This window comes from Neopelma chrysocephalum, unplaced genomic scaffold, assembly GCF_003984885.1.
Source record: "Neopelma chrysocephalum unplaced genomic scaffold, ASM398488v2 Primary Assembly neopelma1_75, whole genome shotgun sequence".
In the NCBI taxonomy this organism is placed as follows: Eukaryota; Metazoa; Chordata; class Aves; order Passeriformes; family Pipridae; genus Neopelma; species Neopelma chrysocephalum.
In genome coordinates this window covers 1,207,663-1,215,090 of record NW_020897736.1, presented here as the reverse complement: position 1 = coordinate 1,215,090, position 7,428 = coordinate 1,207,663, and the positions used below count along the sequence as shown (strand labels likewise).

At 37.0% G+C, this 7,428-nt stretch overlaps 1 protein-coding gene across 5 annotated transcripts in view; it reads left to right on the top strand.

Moving 5' to 3' along the window:
- Positions 1–7,428, top strand: part of CGNL1 (cingulin like 1) — a 56,201-nt gene that overhangs the window by 773 nt on the left and 48,000 nt on the right. The window contains exon 2 of one of the 5 annotated variants that reach the window (XM_027688444.1): positions 38–202. The exons of the other annotated variants lie outside the window; for them this stretch is intronic. The gene's annotated coding sequence lies outside the window, so the exon portion shown is untranslated. The remainder of the gene's footprint in view (positions 1–37; positions 203–7,428) is intronic. 5 annotated transcript variants of the gene reach the window in all.

Below are 7,428 nucleotides of genomic sequence, written 5' to 3'. Positions count from 1 at the left end.
ATTAGAGTTGTGTTGTTTTTTTTTTTTTTTGCGAAAGGGTGTGTCCGCGTTGTGTGTGTTCCCTTCTTCATGGGAAAAGCTTAGAACGGCAGTTCTGCCATTTGTTCTTCTTCCCAATTAACTTTGCATCTGATATAATTTATATCCTTCCCATTTGATGACAACTTTATGGGGAGATCAGTGCTGCGATATAACTTTTGTGGTGAGTTTGCATGAACGTTTGCAGTTGACAGAAGAATAGTTGTTGCAGCTTTTATCTTTCTCCTGTTTTTAGCATGTAAATATTTTTTTAAAATTAATGCAATGTACATTGAATAATTGTCAAAATAGAAATAGTAGAAACCTATTCTTGAAAGTTGTTCTATTTTTCTGAACATCTACACTATGTTTAACTTACTTGGACTCATAAAAGCCAATCCTGTAGGTGAATCAGAAAGCCCCTGGAATATCCTGATTTGTGGCACATCCGTGGGAATTTGATAGATTTGGTGTCTGACGCTTATGCTGACAACTGTCTCATGTCTCATAGTTATAAATTTCTTTCATAGCTGGCTTTAACAGAACTTTAAAACCTGTATAAAAATATAATTAAAATGGCAAAACCAAACCACTCTTTACTTTTTAAAGGTGCTTTGTAAGAACTTGTTTGACTAGCAATTATATTTTCTAGAAGTGTCAGTTGTTGAATTGTCTCTTTTTTTTTCTCATGTTAGACCCAGAATAAAACTGCTTATGCTCACAGTGTGTACTAAGCCAGATGTGGTTACTGCTGATTAATGTAAAAGTGTACCAAGTTGCTGTAAGCTTTCTTTTTTTTTTTTTTTAAATGATTATAGTGTTAGTTTGAATTTGGGTCCTTTCTTTTGGAAAAATATTATAAATAGGAATGAAAGTTTTTCATACAGTATTGAAGCATACCATCAACAGTGTAATAAGCAGCATGTTTTACAAAGGAGATGAAGTTTGTCATGTAATGAAAGGCAATTACACTGCTTTTTAATGTATGTTATTCTTTTTGAGACACAGCTACACTTTTTAAACAGAAAACTCTGTAAAATAAGAAAGCAATGCTTCAAATTTTTATTAAAATTTTCTTAGGATATTAAGATAATCTTTCACGTAAGAGAAGGTAATTGTTAGTAGCAGATAGTTTTTCAGTTTAATATTCATGGTATTTTTTTATAATTAATCTGAGATAAAAAATGCATTGCTTCAAATGAAGTATGCTACAAAGGAACTGATATTTTTACGTGTATGTATTTACAATTTAGAGGTGTTTCTGAAATATGTTAATCATAGGAAGAGTATTCCTAGTTGGTTTACATACACCTTGAGTTGCAGCTGACATTAACTGTTTCTAAATCCCACTACAATGCAAATACACACTAGAAGGGATTATTTTAGCAAACATAACTAGTGTAAGGACAGTAATGAAAAGCCAGGCCTTATCATTGCTAACCTCCTTGGTTACAGAATTTGCAGGAATATTCCAAAGAGCCTGTCTGCTCCAGCAGTGTATCACACAACTGGCTTGGGGCTTTTTCATTCTCAGTATCTGACTTAGTTGCATTTTGCTTTTAAATTAAGGAATGGGATGACTGCTTAGGCTGCCTGAATTGCCTCCAAGTAAACCAGCTGATTTTAATTTCTGTTAATTGCATCATTGGATCTCCCTGTCGTTAGTAAAATGTCTCGGAATGCACTTAGGTTGCCCTGGGAGGGGATGTGGAATTTAATTCGCTGCAAAAATACACAGGTGTATCCTGTGTAAGAAGGATGACAAAGGTGCAGGAAAGAATTGGTGACAGTTCTTTCTTCTGGTTTACATTGTGTAATAGGAAGTTGATCTTTCTGGGAGTATTGGTGAAACTGGTTTGTCTGGGTTCTGCAGTGTCATCTGAAATGTGTAGGTGAAATGACATGACCTCAAACGTGAATTTTTAAATCTTTTGTCATGGAGCAATTCAGGACGAACGTGTGTGCAAGGAGTTATTCAGCCTGGACCATAGTGGGCAGGTTATTATGTAAAAACAGCTACTTAAGTATTTTGAGGCCGAATAATTCTGCCAATGTCAGAAATTAAAAGTAGACCATTGCAGTTCCATTCTGTAGTCTGCTGTTTTATCATTTGTGCTTTTTGAAGTCATAGTGGTGATAATGTCATTATTATATGGCCTTTCTATTATGGAGGTAACCTGAAAATGTGTATATTAATAGCAAGCACATGAATCTGATTATGCAAAGCAATGTTCAGCCTGTGGCAGCATCTACCTATGTTGTTTGAAGGGAACCAGCAAGAATCTGGTCAGGATCAGTGATACAAAGAGATTTCTGAGAAATGGCAATGAACAATAAAATAATGGGGCATTTTTTTCACTTCTGCACCCTCTGAGTGCAACTCTGAACGGCAGCAGAAATGCTGCATCCACCTGCTGCCTGCTGCTCCTGTGTTCAGATAAAGCAGGTTAAAGAAATTTGTGTTTATTCTTTCTTCTGTCTTTCCCCTTCTTCCTTTTTCAGTGGTAGGAGGTTATCATCTACCTGATCAGTTCAGAGAGACCATTCAGAGCCAGACTTTGCAAAGAATTACCTATTTACAATATCGAGATTAATGACTGACTTGAATGGCCAGGATGAAGTGAAGATGTTAGAATTCCTCCTGTTTTGTTGCCGGGTCTCAACAAACTGCATACTGAGGAAGATGGTACAGACTTCATGCATCTTGAACTTAGGTCTGGCAGTTTTATAAGTTTTTTAATAAAAATCTTGAATGTTGTGTTGGCAGGATGTGCAAAAACCCCCAAAACGGTTGGGTTTTTTTTTGCTATTTCTATTCTTAATTGGCAGAATGGAGAATCTGCCCACTGAGAACACTCCATTACTGGGTTATTGTGTGAGGGAAAGTGCTTTACGTGTTCATGGACTGTTTATGCCAGGCATGTTTATCTGGAAACATTAACACATTTCAGAAACTGCCTTGACCTTGACTCTCTGAGTGGTGTTAGATTAAAATGGTAATACATTTCAGCATAGCCAAGTGTGAAAATTTAATGTTTAAACCTGAGAAATGAACATGTTAGGAATGTATGTACTGAAGATTTAGTGGAGTGGTAGTCATGGAGTCACCACTGTTTGGGATTAGAGTTCAGTGTATTTGTGGTGATCTTGTAGCATCTTTGCCAACAGAGCTGGCAACCTCCTTGAAGGAGTTTATCCAAATGTAGGCTTATAACCTTCCATTTTATGTGAAATAGAGTGGATGACAAAATCCATAGCCAAACGTTTTAAGTATATAGTTTAGTTTTTATGTGAATACCTCTAAATTTTTAGGCAAATTAACTGTTTTAAATGGGTTCGTCTTCTGTGTTTATGAGATTCATTAACCAGGTTGACGGTAGGAGATTTAAAATCAGTGTTCTGTAAGAACCTTTTCACGATCTGCTTGATTTTGGTAAAGACAGAGAGCGATGAGGAATAAATGTGATTACAGAAACATCTCAGAAAGCACTTAGACTTCAAAAAAACATCAGGGAGATTGGTAAGACTGGGAGATGCCTCAATTATTACCACAATGGCCCTTTTTTGTGAGGGTCCCCAGGCGTGCAAGAGTCATTACCATTCAAATAGCTACGTGACTCTGAGTCTGAGCATGACAAGATTTTTACTCCAGGCATTTGCAGCACTTCATAATACTTTAGTTGCATGTACATTACACACACTATTTGAAAGGAGCTAAAATGTGGATGTGGAAACTAAATACAGTATGAAAAGGAGATGCATTGTCTGAGCTGCCCATGCTTACATATTTACATATGTGCTTATGTATTTCTGCGTGTGTGTACATAAACTCTCACAGACACTTGCAGAAGCCTGGTAAGTATTTACCAGCCATTAGGAATGTTTTAACCCCATTTTAAATTCTATTGAAAGATCTCTCTGAGAGCTGCTGAAGTTTATTAGAGTGGCAGATGTATTTCAGGTACATAAACACGTAGAAGTGGGTAGTTATTTGTGTTCTGTTTCATCATAAAGCAAAATGTGGAAGTGGTGGGGAAAATTTAAGCTTTTATAGAGAGATGGGGAATGTTTTCAGTGATGTGAGTTAAGCTCAGAGTATTTTGAGGCCTTGTTGAAGTTGGTAATGGGTTGGGGTATCCCTCATACACTCATTTGCACACCATTAGCTGTCGTATGCAGGGAGCAAAGGTTTGGCAGTAGCAGCCTTTATTTAGGAGAACAATGGCATGTAATGTTACATTATAATTCCACAAACACTTCAAGCTTCATAAAGAAGCAGCCTTACCTCTCTCATTTCCCCCCAGTAATTAACGCTATTGCAATGTGAAGGTGAGAAGTGGGAGCTGGTTAAACCTGTGCTCAGTGTACAGGCAGGGCCCACACCAGAGGCTTTGTAAGCCCTTCTGGGTGCTGCAGCTCGTGGTGCTGCAGTCCAGCACACTGGGAAGCTCCTTTGCTCTGTGGAGTTTTGCAGCCTCTCCTCTCCTCAGCTCATGTCTCAGACAGAGTGTGATGATATCATCTTGTCTGGTGGTGCCTGGGCTCAGGGCCTGCAGTCCTGGCTGCATATTTAAGTTGGAAAACGCATGGTTGAGTTAGTTGAAAGAAACCAGATGGGTGTGAAGCCAAGTGTTTAAAGAATACAATGTAATTAAGACAAAGTTTAACAATAGAAAAGTGGGAGGCATAACTAGCTTGAATACACATGAAGCTGTGGCCTTATGTTGGCTGTGTAAATATGACTCCTGCAGCCTCTTTTACATGTCGTTTTTGTACTTGAATACTTGCATCTCCATAGAGATTAACTGGGTTCTGTGTCTCTTCATGTAGGTGAGACCTTGGTCTTTGCAAGCAGTTGAGCTCAGACAGTTCCTCATTAATTTTGTTTAGGAATAAATTATGCATATATAATCAGGGTTATGCTGATTGCATCTGTTGTGTTGCTGTAACTGTAATTCCTGTAGACAAGATTATATTTTGGGATGGGAATAGTGAGAAGAAAGTCCAATGAAATGCCACATTTAAGGTGAAGGAATAATTTTTGGGGTAAGGAACCTTTTATTATTTATTGATCTGTTTATGTTAGATAGTATTACAAATAAATTTGTGGTTTTGAAGCACTTGCAGAACTTTTTAACAAAGGTTGTCCTAACTCTGTCTTCGTTTCTTTGAGAAGGGCTTTTTAAGAGACTCTTAACAAACATGAGATTTTTTTGCTCAAGCCTCTAAAAATATGAACAGGATACTCTCTTCGATTGAAACAATAATGATATTATTGGGATGTATGAAGATAATTTCCTTTGGAACAAAATACAGTTTCTAACACTGACAATGGGAGGAAAATGTAGTGAATCAACACAGAATCTCTTGTGGAGTGAGTGTAATCCTGTCAGATGTTTGGATACAAACCAGCTATTGTCTTTGAAATCACAAACTGCTTTTAGAATGACTAAGTGTTCTTGTGTCACTCAGCTGTTGTTTCTGTCAATACTTCAACAGATAGGAACATTTAGAATTTGATGAACTAAGAGAAAGTATATAAAATAAAATTTCCTCTTGATGACTTTATTACTCTTTTTTTCTTGGTTTTAACCTTCTCCTTTGCAAGTTCATAAAAATGAAGGAAAACTGAGTGTGGTTGTATCACGTGTATATAATAAACTCTGTGATAAGTGTTTATAAGGTTTTGGTGTTCACTTGCTTTTTGTATTTGAAGTTTATAAATGTTAATTGTAGTGCACTACAGTCGAGATACTTAAAGGGCAAGTAGATAACCCCAGTAATTGGACTTCCTTTTAGTGGCAAAAAAGAACTTATACAGTATATCTGAGCCTGTCTGGGAGATGAAACAGTATCATGGCACAAGGACATACACAGGTGTTTGTGTCCACATAGAGCTTGTACCAAAGTAACTATTAATAAACAAATGTAACTCTCCATCTCCCTCCAGTGCCTTAACTTGTGTCACAATGTACAGGACCTGAGACTGGTCACTACAGATGACATGAGTTAATTTCTTAAAACAGTATTTCAGATACAGGTTGAGTTCTATTTTAGTATACTTTTAATGTTGCCTTTTCTTTGTCTCTGATTCCCTTTTGCTTATGATTTGGGAGAATCTGGAAACGAACTATTTCAATAAAGAAAAAGAGAGCTTTTTAACAATGATACAAAGTATATATAATGGGGTATATATAATATAGTTTAGAATATTCCATGAGAAATTTGGGGATTTCTTAGTATTTTCATCATTAACAAAAGTTAAGGCTTTAATTTCCACTCAATAAGCAAGGTTAGTAGGTTGTGTTATTTCCTTTGGGGATAAATCCTGTAAAATTGCTACATGAATTCATACATAGCAGATAAAGAAAATTGGATATATATATTATGTCCTTGTTTTCAATAAAACCTTGACAATTTATGAGACCTGAGGATCTGCCAAAATATCTTGTTGTTGACTTACAGCCATCGAAGCAGATTTTTATTTTGAAAAAAACCAAAACCCAAGCAATAAATAAGCCAACAAAACCTGCTGCATGTCACACAGCTCCAGTACTTGGCTGATCTGTCACATACTTTCATAGGACTAACAAGATGTTTTACATTTCAGACACTGAGACTTCCTTACACACAACAATTTTCAGCCAGAGGGAGTATGAACCATGTTGTGAGCAAGTGAACAGTATCTTTTGCTCTAAGTGCTTTTAATAGCTCTCTCCATGGACAGTCTTTATTAAATACAATCCTCTTCCTGTCCTTGGAAAGGTGGCTACTAATGTTCTGTTTTACTGGCTGCGTGTCTGAATAATGTTGTTTAGTATTTGGGCAGAACTGAAACTGAAATGCTCATTTCTAAGGCAGCAAACCCAAAGATTGTGCACTTTGCTATACTGTGTGTCAGGAGAAATTAATAAAATAATATCTGTAATCCATGCTAACTGAAGCATGGCTGTTTGTTTCCACTAATACCCAAGGAAGAAAAGCATTATTTTGAATTTTCATCCTGTGGGAAATTCTTACTTCTCATCCCTAGTCTGCCATGTGAAATCAGAACAGAGAATGGTATTTTTCACAGAATAGAAATGAAAGTAATTGATTCAGAAGTGTTGAAATACTTCCTACAAAAATGCATTACTGTGATGGAATGCTTCCTTCTGTGGGTCAGTGTTCGTGGCTGGAGCTCATTTTCCATTGTGCACCCAAAGGTGTATGACTACCATGGTTAATCACAACTTGGTCAAAGGAAAAAAACTCATGTTGCATTTATGGAAGGCACAGACCTCCATGGCTTCTGGTGTGGAGGTGGAATGACTGCTTTCAAAGGGAGGGTTGAGTGACCCACTTGCAGTGTGGCTGTGTGGTCCTGCAGCATTTGCTTTTCCCCCAGGCCCCGTGCACACCTTGGCCTGG